This window comes from Amblyomma americanum, chromosome 6 (assembly GCF_052857255.1).
Source record: "Amblyomma americanum isolate KBUSLIRL-KWMA chromosome 6, ASM5285725v1, whole genome shotgun sequence".
NCBI classification, from domain to species: domain Eukaryota; kingdom Metazoa; phylum Arthropoda; class Arachnida; order Ixodida; family Ixodidae; genus Amblyomma; species Amblyomma americanum.
The window spans coordinates 155,794,069-155,814,512 of record NC_135502.1 but is presented as its reverse complement, the minus strand read 5'-3'; the positions used below and the strand labels follow the sequence as shown (position 1 = coordinate 155,814,512).

Genomic DNA, 20,444 nt, shown 5'->3' with positions numbered 1-20,444 from the left:
GGTAGTAAGATAACAGTTAAAGAAAGGATCCTGTTGTGATCCCACACTCATTTTGGAACACGCATTCATCGCTCATCCGTAATAATTTGCTGAACATACTGGATTAGTTCAAAGTGTGGAAGAGAATAAAACAAATCAACCACATCTACGCTAAAACCATCACATAGTGCCCGGCTCTCATTTCGGAGGAAATCCGCTACTGCCTCAGAATTAGGTACGAGAAACGGATCCTTTACGCAAAGTGACGACAAATGTCTGCGAAGATAGGTAGACACAAACAACTGCCAAGAATTGTGCTCAGATACGCTTGCCCGGAAAGGAACTTTAGGCTTGTGGATCTTAGCAGTAAAGAAAATTTCTAGCACCGATTGTACAGCTTCCTTCACTTTTTTTGCTATACCTTCATACTTAAAACTTCGGAAGTAAAGTCATCGCCTTCTCTGAAGATCGGTGCTAGAAATTTTCTTTAGTGTTAAGATGCACAAGCCTAACGTTCCTTTCCACGCAATCGTCTCTGAGCACATTTCTTGGCAGTTGGTTGTGGCTACCTATCTTTGCAAACATTTGTCGTCACTTCGCGTAAAGGATCCGTTTCTCGTACCTAATTCTGAGGCAGTAGCTGATTTCAACCGAAATGAGAGCCTGGCAATATGTGATGGTTTAAGCATAGTTGTGGTTGATTTGTTTTATTCTGTTCCACACTTTGAACTAATCCAGTATGTTCAGCAATGTATTACGGAGGACAAAAATGAATGCGAGCTCCAAAATGAGTGTTGAATCACAACAGGTTCCTTTATGGAACTCTTTCTTACTACCTGAGTAACACGCTTGATGAGTGGGATGGTCGACCTTATATGCAAAAATCGGGTGTGTGCATAGGTGCCAAGGTAGCTCCCATTCTCAGTAACATTTATCTAAGCGTGGTTGATATGAAGGCTGAGACTGATCTAGCCGGTTATTGCATACGCATTTTCTGTTATGGGGACGATTACCTGGTGCTGGCTAGGTCGGTGAATCCCGAATTTGTGTCAAATGTTCTTGATTTTTTTTGCACGTATTGGGTCTGGGCTGAAGTTCACACATGAAGATCCTCAAGAAAATGTCGCAATTCCTTGATTTAAAATTCTCTTTCAATCCCAACCATGTCTGTTGGCAGTATTCTCCTAAAAGTGAAAAGCGTATTTTGAATTACAGGCCCTTACATTCAAAGCTTGTAAAAAGTGGCACCGTTACGGGATGCTTAGGGATTGCAGTAAAGAAATCTTATCAGAAAATGATGCCCAGTCTCATAGCCCAAATAGACAGACGTTGGGAAGCTGGTTTCCGGGACTCAGTTCTCATTTCGAGTGCAGACAAAGTCCTCCGTGTGCTGAAATCGTCTGCAAGTACCTCGGAGCTGGAAAAGGGTTCGGAAGAAGGGAGAAGAAAGGTAGTGGTTATGCCATATGTCCACACGCTGTCGCACCGGATTAAAAAGAGTGGGGAGCAAGCATAGGGTAAAGGTTCTGTACCCTGCACCTAACAAGCTAGAAAGTGTGGGTGGCAGTTCAAAGAAAGCATGAAGGGCGCAGAAGAAGTGCTTGAAACATAAATCATGAAAATATGTTCCCTGTAAGACTTGCATAGTGTATCAAATCCCTGTCCTGTGGCCTTACCTACATAGGCCAAATTGGCCACTGCGTTAACGTGCGGCTCATGGAGCACGCTAATTCTTTAAAAAAGAAACTAACCTAGCTAAGCATTGTTTCACGTGCAAATGTACGCCATTTTTTGACGATACTGATGTCTTGTTCGCTCATTCTGACCAGTGCACTAGAGAAGTAGCCGAGGCGTTTCATATTGTCAGAAAAAGTAATCGGTGCGTGAGTACACCATCTGTTACATTATCGCTTCAAGAAATCAATATGCTACATAGTGGGTAGCGGTTCTGCAGATACACACATGCTTTTAAAGCGGTTTTTACCTTTTACTAGCACTAGAAGTCTTGTTGACATCGCACATGTGCGCTGTTTTTCCTTGCGTATATATATGTCGTGCTTCTTCCTAATAAAAAAATCAGTTGTAAGAACAGTGTTGGTTGTGTGGCTCGTCTTTTGGTCCGTGTGTTTGCACCTTTGAACCACAACTATGAAATTGAATAATAAATTATTTAAGGATCGTACAAGTATAGAATGTCTAACGCTTGGTTTGAAAGAAGAAAACGAACAAGCAAAAATTTAGTACCTATAGTCTTAAATTTGGATGGCTACTCAGTAATTGATAACGGAAGTGCTGAAAACCACACCAGGTAGATTGAAAGTAGCTTTTTCCTGTAAGTAGATGGTGTGTTCACAAAGTGTCTATAACCTTCAGAAGATTCACATGTACTCACCAAAAATTGCGCTGTACAGCCGTAGGTTCTTATATGCTTCTTTTTCGCCCCGCCCCTTCAATGTGTACATAAGGGCCACAGGAGTCTTCACTAGTCTTCATAATAAGTTTTGTAGCCTCATCAGCTGGCTCACTCTCAATGAGTGCTAGCTTTTTGATCTGAAATAGAATATACAGAATATACAAAGTGAACTATGCCATGAAAACCATACATTGAACCATTCATAAAACTCCCTCTTCGGGGAACCATGTGCAAGTCAACAAAAAAATCAGAAGGATGTAGAACAGGATAATACAGAGGACTCAAAGAGACCTATGATCACAGTGGTGTGACTCAGCTTAATGATAATAGAATTCTCTGTTGTCTTCTAAACGCCCATCTTTGCATCATCATATTGTTACGGGGATGTTATGGCGGTAAGTCTATATTGGCGGCTGCTCTGAGATGGCCAGCACTCAGCTCAGAACCGAGCGCCCAGCTACCAACTGTCAACGTCGTCGTCGTTCAGCGCACCGCCACTTCTTCGATCATGATTCGTCCACTTGTAACACTGTCCCCCTCGGCTGAAGGCAACGTCACGGTGCGTGTTAGGCGTGCGATGTCGATGGTGGGTGATAGGGCTTGAGGCGAGCTACATGAACGACTTCGGACTTCAGTGGAGCGGACGTCGGCTTTGGGTGCAGCGGCGTGATTTCATACGTTACGTCGGTCACTGCCCGTAATACACGATAAGGACCTGTGTAGCGCGGCAGATGTTTTTCACATAACCCCACACGACGGGATGGGAGCCACAGCAAGACGAGAGATCCGGCAGGGTATCGCACAACACGGTGCAGGCCATCGTAGCGGTGTTTTTGAGTCTCTTGGGAGGCGGAGAGCTTGCGTCGAGCAACCTGGCGGGCGGCGTCTGCTCGGGCGATAGCGTCACGCGCATATGTAGTTACAGGGCCAGCTGTGGGCAGCAGAGTGTCGAAGGGCAGTAAGGGGTCTCGTCCAAAGAGAAGATAGAAGGGCGAGTAACCAGCGGTATCATGGCGCGAAGAGTTGTAGGCGAAGGTGACAGAAGGCAAGCTTATGTCCCAGTCCCGGTGGTCGTCGGATACGTACATGGCGAGCATGTCTGTCAGCGTGCGGTTGAGACGCTCCGTAAGGCCGTTCGTCTGAGGATGATAAGCAGTGGTGAACTTGTGACGAACGGAGCACGAACGAAGGATTTCGTCAACAACTCGGGAAAGGAAGCAGCGGCCACGGTCGGTAAGGAGTTGACGGGGAGCGCCATGGTGTAATATGACGTCGTGCAGAAGGAAGTCAGCGACGTCAGTGGCGCAGCTGGTTGGAATGGCGCGACTGATCACGTACCGCGTGGCATAATCGCTGGCGACGGCAATCCACTTGTTCCCCGTGGAGGACTCCGGGAAGGGCCCAAGTAAATCTAGCCCAACACGAGAAAACGGGTCGGTCGGGATGGGGATCGGCTGCAGGTGTCCAGACGGCAGGACAGCGGGCTTCTTTCGGCGCTGACAGACGTCGCAAGCGGCGACGTAGCGTTGGATGGAGCGGTACAGACCAGGCCAGAAGAAACGCCGGCGCACGCGGTCGTACGTACGGGAGACACCAGGATGACCAGCCGTAGGTGCGTCATGCAGTTGTTCGAGGATAGCGGACCGTAGGTGGCGGGGAACAACGAGCAAGTGCTCAGCGCCATAAGGTCGCATGTTGCGGCGGTACAGCGTGTTCCCGTCCAGCAAAAACCGGGCCAGAGAAGTGTCGCGGCGGTCGGTGCTGAGGCGGTCGATGAGAGAGGTGAGGGTGGGATCCAAGCGCTGTTCGTCGGCAATGTGGGAGAGGTCGGAGATGGAGAGGACACAGGCATCCGACTCACAGTCTGTAGAAGGAGGATCGACGGGATAGCGGGAAAGGCAGTCTGCATCTTGATGGAGGCGACCGGACTTGTGAACCACGGAAAAGGTGTATTCTTGCAATCGCAATGCGAACCGGCCAAGACGGCCAGTAGGGTCCTTGAGAGATGAGAGCCAACACAGGGCGTGGTGGCCGGTTATAACTGTGAATGGGCGGCCGAACAAGTATGTGCGAGAAACTCCAAGTTGAAAAAATCTCTGTTGGAGAAAATTCATGTTGGAGTATCTCCCTGTTGGAGAATCTCTCTGTTGGAGACACTCCATGTTGGAGACACGCTATTGTGGAGAAACTCTATGTTGCAGAAGCTCCCTGATGAGAACCTCACTGTTGGAGAAACTTCATGTTGGATAAACTCCATGTTGGAGAAACTTTATGGTAGAAAGTCTATGTTTGAGAAGGTTCCTGGTGAAGAAACTCCATGTTGGAGAAACTCCATGTTGCAGAAGCTCCCTGATGAAGAAACTTCCTGTTGGCGAAACTCCTTGGATAAACTCCTTCTTGTAGAAACTCTATGTTTGAGAAACTCCATGTTGGAGAAACTCCGAGGGGGAGAAACTTCATGTTGCAGAAACCTCCTGTTCGAGAATGTCCTTTTAGAGACACTCCCTGTTGAACATGCTTCCTTTTGGACAAACTCCCTGTTGGAGAATCTCCTGGTTGGAGAAACTTCTTTAAACATAAACTCCATTTTAGAGAAACTCGCTGTTGTAAAAACTTCGTTAGAAAAACTCCTTGTTAGAGAAACTCTTTGTTCGAGAAAACCTTTGTTATAGAAACTCTTTTGGAGCAACTTTATGTTGGAGAATCTTCCTGTTGGAGAAACCTCATGTTGGAGAAAATCCTCGTTGAAAAACTCCAAGTTGGAGAAATTCCAAAATGGAGACTATGTTGGAGAAACACCCTGTTGGAAAAATTCGTGTTGGAGAAACCACCTGTTCGAGAAACTCCCTGCTCCAGAAACCTCCTCTTAGAGAAAATTCCTGTTGAAGAAACTCCATGTTAGAGAGAGTCCCTGTTGGAGAAATCTGTTGGAGAAACTCCATGTTGGAGAAATCCTTGTTTGCGAAACTCCATGTTCGAGTATCTCCCGGTTAGGGGGGACACTTCATGTTTGAGAAACTCCGTGTGGAAGAAACTCCCTGAAGAGAAATTCCTTTCTAGAGAAACTCCGTGCTGGGAAACTATATGTTGAAGAATATTTCAGATAGAGAGACTCCCTGTTGAACAAACTTATTATTAGAGAAACTCTCTGTTGGAGGAATTTTATGTCGAATAAACACCATGTTGGAGATGCTCCATGGTATAGAAACTCCCTGTGGGAGAAACACTCTGTTAGAGAATCTTCCTATTGGAATAACTCAATGTTGGTGAAAATTCCCGTTGAGAAACTTCATGTTGAAGAAACTGCAGGTTGATTACTATGTTGCAGAAACTCCATGTTGGAGAAACTCGCTGTTCGAGAAAATTGCTGTTCGAGAAACTTCCTATTAGAGAAACTCCAGTTGGAGAAACTCTCAGTTGGAGAAATTTATCTTGGAGAAAATCCATGTTGGAAAATCTCCCTGTTGGAGAATCTTGTTCAAGAAACCCCATATTGGGTAAATTTTATGGTGGAGAAACTCTATGTTGCAGGTGCTCCCTGTTGAGAAACTCCTTGTTTGAGAAACTTCCTCTTAGAAAAACCCCATTCTGGAGAGTCCCTGTTGGAGAAACTTCATGTTTCGAGAGCTCCCTGCTGGAGACAATTACTGTCGGAGAAACTCTGTAGGACAAGGTCCCTGGTGAACAAATTCCTGTTGAAGAATCTCATATTTAGAGAAACCTCATTATGAAGAAACTCTATGTTGGAGAAACTCCCTCTTAGGGACACTTCGTGTCTGAGAAACTCCATGTTTCAGAAACTTCCTGCTGGGGAAAATTCCTATTGGAGAAACTCTGTGTTTTGGTCAAACTCCATGTTGGACAAATTTCCTGCTTTAGAAACACCTGGTTGGAGAAACCGCATTTAGGAGAAACTTCATGTTGCAGAAACATCACGTTGGACAAACTATCTGTCAGAGACACTTCATTTTTAGCAACCCATGAAGAATCTTCATGTTTATAAACTACATGCCGGAAAAACACAAAGCTGGAGAAACTGCATGTTGGAGAATGTTTTTTTTTGGAGACACTCCCTGTTGGAGAAACTCCGAGGTAATGAAACTCCATGGTGGATAAGATTCCTGTTGGAGAAACTCTCTGTTAGATAAACTCCGTGTTAGAGAACCTCTATGTTAGAAAAACCACATTTGGAGCAAAACATTGCTGGAGAAACTTCTTGTTGGATAAACTGCACGTAGGAGAATCTCCCTTTTGTAGAAAGTCTATGTTTGAGAAGCGTCCTGTTAGAGAAACTCCATGCCGGAGAAACTCCAAGTTGCGGAAACTCTCTGTTGGAGAAACTTCCTGTTGGTGAAACGCCTTGAAGAAACGCCCTATTTTAGAAACTATGTTGCAGAAACACCATGTTGGAGAAACTCCGATGGGGAGAAACTTCAAGTTGCAGAAACGTCCTGTTGGAGAATCCTTTTTACAGAAACTTAAAGTTGGACATACTCTGATGGAGAATCTCCTGGTTGGAGAAACGCCATTAAAAACAAACTCCGTTTTGGAGAAACTCCCATTTCGAAAAACTCCATGTTGGAGAATCTCTATGTTGGAGATACTTCACGTTAGATAAAATTCCTGTTGTAGAAACTCCCTGTTAGAGAAACTCCTTGTTTGAGAAATTCATTGTTCTAGAAATTCTTTTTTATAGAAACTTTCTGTTGGAGAAACTCTATTTTTGAGAAACTTTATGTTGGAGAAACTCCATGTTATAGAAACTCTCTGTCGGAGAAACTTCCTGTTAGATAAAGTCTTTGTTAAAGAATCTCCAGTTTAGATTATGTACGAGAAACGCCCTGCAGGCAAAAATTCATGTTGGAGAAAAAAACCTGCTGGAGAAACTCCCTGTTCCAGAAATCTCCTCTTAGAGAAAATTCCTGTTAGAGAAACTTCATGTTAGAGAAAGTCCCTGTTGGAGAAATCTGTTGGAGAAATTTCATGTTGGACAAATTCTTGTTGGAGAAACTCCATGTTCCAAAATCTCCTTGTTAGGGGGAGGACACTTCATGTTTAAAAAACTCCCTGTGGAAGAAACCCCTGATAAAAGTCCTTTGTAGAGAAACTTCATGGTGGAGAACCCTATGGTGGAGAACTACCTGTTGAACAAACTCAATATTGGTGAAACTCTCTGTTCGAGGAAATTTACGTTGGATAAACTTCATGTTGGAGAAACTCCCTTTTGGAGAATATCCATGCTGGAGAATTTCCAGGTTGTAGAATCTCCCTGTTGAGAAACTCCATGCTGTAGACACTCCAAGTTAAAAATCTCTGGTTGAGGAACTTCATGTTGGAGAATCTCCCTGTTGGAGAAGCACCATGTTGGAGAATCTCTCTGTTAGAGAATCTTCCTGTTGGAGAAACTCCCTTTTGGAGAAACTCCATACTGGAGAAACTCTATTTTGCAGAAATTCAGTGTTGAGAAACTCTCTGTTGGAGAAGCTTCCTGTTGAAGAAACACCCTTATGAAGCTCCTTGCAGGAGGAACTTCATTTTGGAGAAACTCTCTTTTGGAGAAACTCCTTGTTGAAGAAACTCCTGTTGAAAAAACTATCTTGGAGAAACTTCCTGTTCGAGTTGGAGAAACTCTCCATTGGAAAACTCTCTATTGGAGAAACTCTCTATTAGAAAAACTCCATGTTAGAGAAACTCTCTGTTGGAGGAACTCTGTTGGAGCACATCTCTACTGGAGAAACTCCCTGTTGGAGAAAATCTCGGTAGAAAAAAACCCCTTTTGTATAATTGTTATGTTGGAGAAGCTCCCTGTTGTAGGAACACTCTTTGTTGATGAAACTCCCTGTTGGACAAATATCAGGTTGGTTACTCCCTGTTGCAGAAACTCAATGTTTGGAGAAATGCTATGTTTTTGAAAGTCCCTGTTGTAGAAACTAAATATTTGGAGAAATGCTATATTGGTGAAACTATGTTTCCGAAACTCTATGTTGAAGAAACTCTCTGCGGAGAAACTCCGTTTTGTAGAAACCCTACTGAGGAAACTCCCTGATGGAGAAACTCCCTCTTAGAGAAACCTCCTGTTGAAGAAATCCTCTGTTGGATAAATTGAATGTTTGGGAAAATTCCTGTTGGAGAAATTTTGTGTTGGAGAATCTCGCTGTTAGAGGAACTACATGATGAAGAAACGCACTGTTGGATAAATTTCATGTTGCAGAAATTCCCTCTTGGGAGAAACACTATGTTTAGAGAACCGCCATGTTTGGGAAACTATGTTGCAGAAACTTCATGTTGAAAAACTCCCTGTTGGAGAAAATCTCGTTTGGAGAAACTTCCTGTTGGAGAAGAACCTTGTTGTAGGATATCCCTGGTGGGTAAATTTCATGTTTGAGAAACTCACTCTTGAAGAAACACCGTTGAAAAACTCCACACTGGAGAAACTCTATGCTGGCAAAACTCCATGCTGGAAAAACTCCATGTTGAAGAATGTTCCTGTTCTAAAAACTCCCTGTTGGAGAATTTAATATTGGAGAAACACCACGTTAGAGAAACTACATGTTGGATAAACTCCACGTTGGAGAAACTCTCTGTTGGAGAGACTCTATGTTGGAGAAACTCCATGGTGGAGAAACTCCATGTTGCAGAAACTCTCTTTTGGAGATACTCCATGTTGCGGAATCTCCATGTATGAGAAACTTCATGTTGGAGAAATTCCTGTTCGAGAAACTCTATGCTGAAGAAACTCCATGTTGGAGAAACTTCATTTTAGATAAACTGCAAGTTTGATAAGCTTCCTGTTGGAGCAAATTTATGGTGGAAAAACTCCGTGTTCCAGGCACTCCTTGTTGAGAAACTCCCTCAAGGAGATAACTTGTGTTGGACAAACTCCATGTTGCAGAAGCTCCCTGTTAAATAAATTCTATGCTTGAGAAAATTTCTGTTGGAGATACTCTATGTAAAGAAAGTTCCTTTTGGAGCTACTCTCTGTTAGAGAAACTGCCTGTTAGAGAAACTTCCCATTGGCGGAACGCCCTCTTGGAGAAACTCCTTGTTTGAAGACACCATGTTGGAGAAACTCCCCGTTGAAGGAAACTCCCTGTTGATAAAATCTATCCTGGAGAAACTCTATGCTAGAAACCTACACGTTTGAGAATATTCCTGTTGGAGAAACACCATGTTAGATACACTTCATGTTTGAGAAACTCCCTCATGAATAAATTCTTGTTGAGAAACTTCATGCTGGACAAACTCCATGCTGGAGAATCTCCAAGTTGGAGGATCTCTCACTAGAGAAATTGCTTGTTGGATAAACTCCGCGTTGGAGAAACTCTCTTTTGGAGAAATTTTATGTTGGAGAAGTTCCCTGTTAGAGAAACTTCATGCTGGAGATACTTCATGTCGCAGAAAGCCCCAGTTGGACAAACTCCCTGTTGGAGAAACTGCATGTTCGAGAAATTCTCTGTTGAGAAACTTCCTGTTGGAGGAACTCCTGGTTGGAGGAACTCCATGTTACAGAAACGCCCTGTGGGAGAAAATTCGGGTTAGAGATACTTCCTGGTTGAGAAGCTCCCTGTTGGAGAAATTCCATGCTGAAGAAACTCGATGTTGCAAGAAATTTGTTCGAGGAACTCTCTGTCGAAAACTCTATTTTGTAGCGAATCCTTGTTCGAGAAGATCCATGTTAGAGAAACTCTCTGTTAGAGAAACTTCATGTTGTAGAAAATGCCTGTTGGAGAAACTCCCTGTTGGAGAAGCTTACTGCTCGACAAACTCCCTATTGGACAAACTCCATGTTGGAGAAACTCCTGCTTGGACTAACTCCATTTTAGAGAAACTTCCTGTAGGATAAACTCAACGTTGGAAATCTATGTTAGACAAAAATTCCAGTTGGAGAATCTCCCTGTTACAGAAACTCATTGTTAGTGAAACTCGCGGTTGGAGCAACTTCATGTTTCAGAAACTTTGTGCTGGAGAAACTCTCTTTCAGAGAAACTATGTTTGAGAAGCTCCATGTTGGAAAGCATATGGTGGAGAAAGTCCATTTCGCAGAAACCCCAGTTTGAGAAACTCTCTGTTCGATAAAGTCTCTGTAGAGAAACTCCCTGTTGGAGAAACTGCCTGTTGGAGAAACTCGCAGTTCTAGCTCCCTGTCGGAGAAACTTTATTTTGAAGAAACTCTCTTTTGGAGGAACTTCCTGCTGGCAAAACTCCCTAAAAGCGAAAATCTATTTTGAAGAAAGTCTGTGTTGGAGAAACTCCATGCTGCAGAAATTCCCTGCTGGAGAAAACTCCTTTTGGAGAAACTGCCTGTTGAACAAACTCCCTGTCGGTGAAGCTCCTCGTTGGAGAAACTCTGTTGGACAATCTCCATATTGAAAAACTCTATATTGGAAAACTGTGTTGGAGATACACCATGTTAGAGAAATGCCCTGTTGGAGAAACTCTCCGTTAGAGAAATTCCATGTTAGAGAGACTCCCTGTTGGAGAAACCGCTTGTTGTAGAAACCTGCATTCTGGAGTTGTTGGAGAAACTACATGTAGGAGAAACTTCATGTTAGGGACACTTCATGTTACTGAATCCCGCTGTTGGAGAAACTCTCTGTTGGATGCACTCCACTATGGAGAAACTGTATTGGAGAAACTCCATGTTGGAGAAGCTCCCTGTTGGAGAAACTCCCTGTTAGAGAAACTTCTGTTAGATCAACGTCATGTTGGAGAAACCCAATGCTGGATAAACACCATGTCAGAGAAACTCCCTGTTGAATAATCTCCCTGTTTATAGACTCAATGCTGGGGAAGTCCTTGTTGGATAAACTCCATGTTGGAGAAATTCCATGTTGGAGAAACTGAATGTTCGAGATATTCCATGGTAGAGAAACTCTCTGCTGCACAAACTCCCTCTTCGAGAAACTCCCTCTTAGAGAAACCCCCTGTTGGGAAACCCCTTGTTCAAGAAACTCCATGTTGGAGCATATCTTTGTTGGAGAAACTTCTTGGAGAAACTAACTGTTAGGGACACTTTATGTTTGAGAAACTAACTGTTGAAGAAACTGTTGAGAAACACCATGCTGCACAAATTCCATTTTGGATAAACTCTATGTTGGAGAAACTCCATCTTGGATGAACGGCATGTTGGACATATTCCATGGTATAGAAACTCCCTGTTGGAGAAACTTCCTCCAGGAGGAACTCCCTGTTAGAGAATCTCGCTGTTCAAGAAACTCCCTGCTCACAAACTCCATGCTGGGGAATCTCTCGTGAAGAAACGCCCTGTTGGATAAACTCCACGTTGGAGCAACTATATTTTGGAGAAACTCCAGGTTAGAGAAGCTCCCCGTAAGAGGAACATTATGCTGGAAAAATATATGTTGCAGTAACTTCCTGGTAGAGAAACGCCACGTTCCTGGAACTCACTGCTTCTCAAACTCTATGTTTGTAGAATCTTCATGTTGGAGAAACACCATGCTGGAGGAACTTCATGTTGCCGAAACCCCCTGTTGAAGACACTTCCTGTCGGAGAAACTCCCTGTCGGAGAAACTTCGTGTTGGAGAAACTTCATTATGGAGAATCTTCCGTTCAGAGAAACTGCAAGTTTGATATTGTTCCTGTTGGAGAAACTGCATGTTGGATAAACTTCATGTTGGCGAAACTCTCCATTCGAAAAACTTTCTGTTAGAGAGACTATTTTGGAGAAACTCTATGGTGGAGAAACTCCAAGTTACAAAAACTCTCTGTTGAGAAACTCCCTATTCCAGATACTTACCCCAGTAGCACAAATGGGGCTGTGAACGGCGGGCCCTTGTGGGCCCGGCACGGGCTGCCCATAGGGGCCCGACGTGGGATATGTGCGGGATTTGCTACTCGGCATCGGGGGGGACCCTCAAGGGCTGCCCAGTGGGCCTACTGCATAGCCCCACAAGGCTCCGCGCTGGATCCCCTTGGGCAGGCCCGTGCCGGTCCTGCGTGGGCTGGCCCGTGCCGGGCCTCTGTGGGTTGGCCCGTGTCGGGCACCCGTGGGCTAGCCCGTACTGGGCACCCGTGGGCTAGCCCGCACTGGGCCCCTGTGTTCTAGCCGTTCCGGTCCCAGTGGGCTTCTTAGGAGATAACTTGCGATAAGTCAACAAAGGTAACCCATATAGAACCAATAGCTCTATGCCTTTGGGCCTACCGACCCAATTAAACTTAAGGCCCAGCTTGCCAACCCAGAGAGGCTTTCTTCACATCATCAGTATTTTTTGTGTACATGTTACTACTGAAATTACAATGCAAGTAAGGATGCTTCTTATTTATTTACTTGTTTTTGCAAGACATTTTGGGCATTCTTGCATACAAAGCCCCAATTACTGGGGTGAAGGGTCCGCCTCCTTCGTCCGAACTTTCCGACCGCCATCCCAGTCGCACCCAGCACGAACGCAGCCACTCTGTTGTTGCCTTCCATGGTGGCTGTTGGGATTCTGCGCAGCATAGCAGATGTAAACTGATATTCAGTATGGTAGATAAAAATCACTTTCAAAAGTATTACAGTCACATCTTTCAGGAAATGCTTCATAGCCGTATGCAATGCTACAATCTGGAATGCTTGAAATATCAGCATATTTCGTTGGCTGTTAATATGCGTAACCATAATAAACGTAAATATCCATAATAAGAATACCCGAAAGGTGCAAGAGCTATTAAAGGACTATAGACACCTAAATTTATTGCGTGTTTTCTTCTGTCAATGATGCGTTAGATAATAAAATACATAGATTACCAGGTAGTACTTGCCTACAACCATGCTAAATAATTTATAATCGAATTTCTTCTCTCATGCTGTTTTGGTTTCATCGACCGAACGCCGACTGTCGTGAAGTTGATGTTTTGGTCACAATATGCAACTAGAAAAACTAATACAATCGCTGATATGTAGCTTTAATTGACTACGACATTTAATCCAGCCTCTTCCAAGACCTGCAATGGCACAAAATGACCTGTCAGCAATAATATAACCGATTTTTTGTACCTCATGTGAATTAAACACCAACTTTACGTCACAGTCATCATTCGACTGATGAAACCGAAACAGCGTCAGGAAGAAATTAAATTACAGAAATACTGCACATTGCGCTAGTTGGTGTTGATGCATAGTGGTGGTTCAAAAGCGCAAACACCTACGGACCATGTAAGAGACGAGAGACACAAACCAGCGCTGAACTTACTGCAGATTTTTTATTAGGAAGAAGCATGTCATATATACATACACGAAAAACAGCGCACATGCGCAGTGTCAACAAGACTCCTAGTGCTAGTACAAGAAAAAACTGCTTTAAAAGCACGTGAATATATCTGCAGAACCACTACCCACTAAGTAGCATATTGATTTCTCTAAGCGATAATGTAACAGATGGCATACTTACGCACCCGTTACTTTTTCTGATAATATGAAACGCCTTAGCTACTTCTCTAGTGCGCTGGTCACAATTAGCGAACAAGACATCAGTATCGTCAAAAAAATGGTGTACATTTGCACCTGAAACAATGCTTAGCTAGGTTAGTTTCTTTCCTAAAGAATTAGCGTGCTCCATGAGCCGCACGTTAACGCAGCGGCCCATTTGATTTATGTAGGTAAGGCCACAGGACTGAGGGATTTGATACGCTACGCCAGTCTTACAGCGAACATATCTATTTTCATGATTTATGTTGCAAGCATTTCTTTTGCGCCCTTCATGCTTTCTTTGAACTACCGCCCCCACTCTCTAGCTTGTTAGGTGCAGGGAATAGAACCTTTACCCCATGCTTGCTTCCCACTCTTTTTAATCCGGTGCGACAGCGCGTGGACATATGGCATAACCCACTACCTTTCTTCTCCCTTCTTACGAACCCTTTTCCAGCCCCGAGGTACTTGCAGACGATTTCAGCTCACGGAGGACTTTAGCTGCACTCTAAACTAGAACTGAGTCCCAGAAACCAGCTTCCCTACATCTGTCTATTTGGGCTAAGAGACAGGGCATCATTTTATGATAAGATTTCTTTACTGCCGTGCCTAAGCATCCCGTAACGATGCCACTTTTTGCAACCTTTGAATGAAAGGGCCTGTAATTCAAAAGGGGCTTTTCACTTCTAGGGGAATACTTCCAACAGACATGGTTGGGTTCGAAAGAGAATTTTAAATCAAGGAATTGCAAGACTCTCTCTTGAGGAACTTCATGTGTGAACCTCAGCCCCGACCAATTATGTGCAAAACTATGAACATTTGACACAAATTCGGGATTCAAGGACCTAGCCAGCACCAGGTAATCATCCACATAACAGAAAATGCATATGCAATAACCGGCTAGATCAGTCTCAACTTTCATATGAACCCTGCTTAGATAAATGTTACTGAGAATGGGAGCTACCTTGGCACCTATGCACACACCCGATTTTTGCCTATAAAGACTACCATCCCACTCAACAAACGTGTTACTCAGGTAGTAATATAACAGTTAAAGAAAAGATCCGAATGTGATTCCACACTCATTTTGGAACACGCATTCATCGCTCTCATCACATAGTGCCCGGCTCTCATTTCGGAGGAAATCCGCTACTGCCTCAGAATTAGGTACGAGAAACGGATCCTTTACGCGAAGTGACGACAAAAGTTTGCAAAGATAGGTAGACGCAAACAACTGCCAAGAATTGTGCTCAGTTACGCTAGCCCGGAAAGAAAATTTAGGCTTGTGCATCTTAGCACTAAAGAAAATTTCTAGCACCGATTGTTCAGCTTCCTTCACTTTCTTTGCTCTACCTTCATACTTAAAACTTCCGAAGTAAAGTCATCATCTCCTCTGAACATCGGTGCTAGAAATTTTCTTTAGTGTTAAGACGCACAAGCCTAACTTTCCTTTCCTCGCAATCGTCTCTGAGAGCAATTCTTGGCAGTTGGTTGTGTCTACCTATCTTTGAAAACATTTGTCGTCACTTCGCGCAAAGGATCCGTTTCTTGTACCTAATTCTGAGGCAGTAGCTGATTTCCACCGAAATGAGAGCCTGGCACTATGTGATGGTTTAAGCATAGATGTGGTTGATTTGTTTTATTCTGTTCCACACTTTTAACTAATCCAGTATGTTCAGCAATGTATTACAGAGGACAACAATGAATACGTGCTCCAAAATTAGTGTTGAATCACAACAGGTTCCTTTCTGGAACTATTATCTTACTACCTGAGTAACACGCTTGTTGTGTGGGATGGTCGACCTTATATGCAAAAATCGGGTGTGTGCATAGGTGCCAAGGTAGCTCCCATTCTCAATAACATTTATCTAAGCCGGGTTGATATGAAAGCTGAGACTGATGTAGCCGGTTATTGCATACGCATTTTCTGTTATGTGGACGATTACCTCGTGCTGGCTAGGTCAGTGAATCCCGAATTTGTGTCAAATGTTCTTGATGTTTTTCCCGTAATGGGTCGGGGTTGAAGTTCAAAAATTCTTTTTCGAATTTAAAATTCTCTTTCGAACCCAACCATATCTGTTGGCAGTATTCCCCAAGAAGTGAAAAGCCCCTTTTGAATTACAGGAACTTTCATTCAAAGCTTGTAAAAAGTGGCATCGTTACGGGATGCTTAGTCATGGCAGTAAAGAAATCTTATAAAATAATGCTCAGTCTCTTAGTCCAAATAGACAGATGTAGGGAGGCTGGTTTCCGGGACTCAGTTCTCGTATCGAGTGCAGACAGTCCCCCATGAGCTGAAAACCGTCTACAAGTACCTCGGGGCTGGAAAAAGGTTCGGAAGAAGGGAGAAGAAAGGTAGTGGTTATGCCATATGTCACATGCGGTCGCACCGGATTAAAAAGAGTGGGGAGCAAGCATAGGGTAAAGGTTCTGTACCCTGCACCTAACAAGCTAGAAAGAGTGGGGGCGGCAGTTCAAAGAAAGCATGTAGGCGCAGAAGAAATGCTTGCAACATAAATCATGAAAATAGATATGTTCCCTGTAAGACTGGCGTAGTGTATCAAATGCCTGTCCTGTGGCCTTACCTACATATTCCAGATTGGCCACTGCGTGAACGTGCGGCTCATGGAATGGAGCACGCTAATTCTTCAAGAAAGAAACTTACCTAGCTAAGCATTGTTTCACGTGCAAATGTACGGCATTTTTTTACCATACTGATGTCTTGTTCGCTAATTCTGACCTGCGCACTAGAGAAGTAGCTGAGGCGTTTCATGTTATCAGAAAACGTAATGGGTGCGTGAGTACGCCATCTGTTACATTATTGCTACGAGAAATCAATATGCTACATAGTGGGTAGCGGTTCTGCAGATACACACATGCTTTTAAAGCGGTTTTTACCTTTTACTAGCAGTAGGAGTCTTGTTGACATCGCACATGTGCGCTGTTTTTCCGTGTGTATATATGTGAAGTGCTTCTTCCTAATAAAAAAATCAGTTGTAAGATCAATGCTGGTTTGTGTGTCTCGTCTCTTGGTCCATGTGTGTTTGCGCTTTTGAACCACCATGAAATTAAGTAATAAATTATTTAGTGGTCATACATGTATAGAATGTCTAACGCATGGTTTGAAAGAAGAAAACGCACAAGCAAAAATTTGGTACCTATAGTCCTATAAATTTGGCTGCCTATTCAGTAATTGATAACGGAAGTGCTGAAAACCACACCAGGTAGATTGAAATTAGCTTTTTCCTGCATTTAGATGGTTTCTTCACAATGTGTCTATAACATTCAGAAGATTCACATATACTCACCAAAAATTGCGCTGTACAGCCGTAGGTTCTCAAATGCTTCTTTTTCGCCCCGCCCCTTCAATGTGTACATAAGGGCCACATGAGTCTTCACTAGTCTTCATAATAAGTTTTGTAGCCTCATCAGCTGGCTCACTCTCAATGAGTGCTAGCTTTTTGATCTGAAATAGATTATACAGATTATACAAAGTGAAATATGCCATGAAAACCATACACTGAACCATTCATAAAACTCCCTCTTCGAGGAACCATGTGCAAGTCAACAGAAAATCAGAAGGATGTAGAACAGGATAATACAGAGGACTCACAGAGACCTATGATCACAGTGGTGTGACTCAGCTTAATAATAACCGAATTCTCTGCTGTATTCTAAACGCCCTACTTTGCATCATCATATTAACTTGCTTTTATGCACGGCTCAATGGAATACGCTTTCCAAACAATAAGATAAGAGGGAAGAAGTGAAATAATTACTTTAAGGCCACCTTGGACCATGGCAAAATTGTAGTCTGGAGCTAAATGAGTAATGTAAGAACATTACCGCCAGCTGCCACTATGAACAGCAAGGCTAATGCTTGTGCTAATTTCTTGTAGTAGGCTAGATATTATACACAGCAAATCCTCTTTCAAATACACTTGTACAAAATGCAGCTTTCATGTCTACAAATCGATATGCAACATGAGGCAATTTCGAAGTCCCAACTTAATCTGATGTGGACTCACCAATTGTGGAGGGCTCAAATTAAACTACAGCTGAACAAAACACTATGCATCAAAATTATATTAAAAGGAATCAATACGTTTCCAGTAGTTCATAGGCACAATTGAAAGAAATGCCGCATACCCAGTCGAAAAAAAACACCAGCCCGTTTCTGGTGTTTACACCAAACTTTCTTTTTTAGACATGGGTTCTGGTGTGACCGTGTCTGGTGCTCCGAACAGGCCAGGATTTTCAGACACGGGTCCTGATGTGGCGTAGTGTGGTGTGCTTTATTGTGTCCTGGTCTGGTTTTCTGTGCTGTGACCCGGTTGTCTGATACCGGCCCTGGTGTGCTTTGGTTTAGTGTTTCCTGGTGTGGTCGGTGTACCATTCAATTTGGTGCGGTTGGTATACCGTAGAATGTCTTGATTGAGATGCTGTGAGTTTGGACATACTATCGTGAGAAAAATTGAGAGATCCCAGCGAATGCATGCCAAATGGTGTAAAACGGCAAGCACTCTTGATGTTGAGTCAGGTGCACTAACATCCATAAATCTCGCTGCGCCGGCCTTGATGGCACGAGCATTTCATCCGATGGCACCTGCACGCAGTTAGGCATAGTGTGGCACACACTCGCAGCATCATAATTTTTCACATGATTGTGCACTGGAACATGCACATAACCAGATCATTTCTGTTCTTGTCTAAGACTAAGAGCAAGCACGTATCGCAAAGAAAAGATGCTTACATTTGCACAAAAGCATCCTTAGCTTCATTGGTAGACAAAATTTGCAGAATAGCCAAGATGGAGGGCCCTAGCATCATAGCTTGACAAAGTTGAATAGGTTGAATTTCCCTGATAGCAGCTTGACTTCAGCTGTGTAGCCACAATGCCTGAAGAACAACAGAACAAAATCACGAATTTGTGTGAAATACACTATAATAATCACAGTGCAAAGACAACCAGCAAATACTGCTATTAAATTTAGCTCAGTGGTGCAAACATACAGTACACATTCAATACAACTTGCAATGCCTCTGCAGTAAATCAACTGTCTTCTGCTTTATAGTAAATCAATGCTCCTCACATAAAGCACCCCACTTGCATTAATTTGCTTGAAATCAGTGTCTGGATGAGCAAGTATTTCACACTTTCATTCACACAGTACGATGAACACAGACAAGGGGGAAGACACCGAAAACACTGAGATGCCTCCTTCCTTGCCCCTGTTCATCATCATGCTGTGTGAATGAAAATGTGAATTATTGCGTTGTGTTTTTCTTTTGTATTCATAGCTAACTGCATATATTTACAACACAGTTGGGTACGCCTGCATCATAATCTGAATTCCTATAATATTTGGCATTGCAGCTGATATTGAGCATGACAGTCCTTCTAACACAGTCAGGCTTTCTGAGACAACAGCACTCTAGCATCTCCGGTAATTTGATTCATTACGAGGCTCAGAGATACTAATACTTGGTAGCCTAGAGAAATAAATTGATATAGAAATTCTACTACTGCAGAAAACAAAAAATAAGAGAAATCAAGGAATTACAGAAATGATTACAAGATGCCCATAAAGATGGGCACAAAAAGGAGATAAGATGTAGTTTGACTAAAAAAAATATCAGATGCGAGTATATTTCAGGGGGACAAAATCCATTTATTGAGACTTTCTATGCGCACAGGGTGCAGAACTGTAAAGCACTGCATGGCTGGCTGCATCTATTTAGAAGGCCATTCCTCTTCATTTCTTCCAAAAAAGTGGCAGCAAAGCATAAAAAGCCGACTGCTGAAATTTATTTTCAGCTGAATGCCACATACAAAATGACAAGGGTGGAATGTTAATGATTCAAAAGGAAACCTTAAACAAGATGCGATGAACTCTGGCATTGGTTAAACCCCAACAGATGTGCAAAAAAAAGCTGCCAGATTATTTTTGCTGCTGAATGTAGTAAAACCAAAGCTGCCTGAGCGCACATGAGTTTTCTTTAGGTATAGCTTGCTATACACATCCTGAGCTTCTGGTGCAGTTGACTGCAGAGTACCTGCAGGCACTTGCACACATACAAAACCCACACTAGAATCTGCGTACTGTGCATTGCCCACTATAGTGCCTTTTCCAAAGTAGCAATGTTTACTGCCACACATATACATAACTCACAAGTCGCATGATTCCTCCCAACATGTATGCAACAAAACATTGCAACCGCTTCGAGCCATCTCTACAGGCCCCACCGGGCCGTTCCTGCTAAGTGTGAAAAAAGTGGCTAAGATATGCTTTGTCATATTCAATGTTACAAACTATTTTTGCAAAGCATGCAGCAAAGCTAGCGAAAGAGTGCTCAAGCACACCTATGCTTGAGTAAAAAGTAGCCAAAATCTTTTTACGTGTAAACTGAAGTAGCCGAAGTTAGAATGTGATTTGTAAAACTGTATGCATAACAGCTAGACAAGAGAGCAGAGAAGGTAATGGCAAACAGGGGCTTATTATGGGCTACATGATGGACTCTAACAGTCACTTCCATCATGGCATCTGACAGTTAAACAATAGGCCAGCTAGCATTCAATTCAAGCTTATTTCCATGCAAAATGCTTTCACCGATGGCTACAAGTTATAACATACAAATTTTCG

The 20,444-nt window shown here is 43.1% G+C and overlaps 1 long non-coding RNA gene across 1 annotated transcript; it reads right to left on the bottom strand.

Annotated features, from left to right (window-relative positions):
- Nucleotides 1-12,729: 12,729 nt before the first annotated feature.
- LOC144095026 (uncharacterized) lies at nt 12,730-18,968 on the bottom strand. The gene is made up of 3 exons (XR_013306673.1): nt 18,554-18,968; nt 17,109-17,266; nt 12,730-12,841 (listed from the first exon to the last, which is right to left on the bottom strand). It is a non-coding gene; the product is annotated as an uncharacterized LOC144095026 (long non-coding RNA).
- Between the last annotated feature and the right edge of the window lie 1,476 nt (nt 18,969-20,444).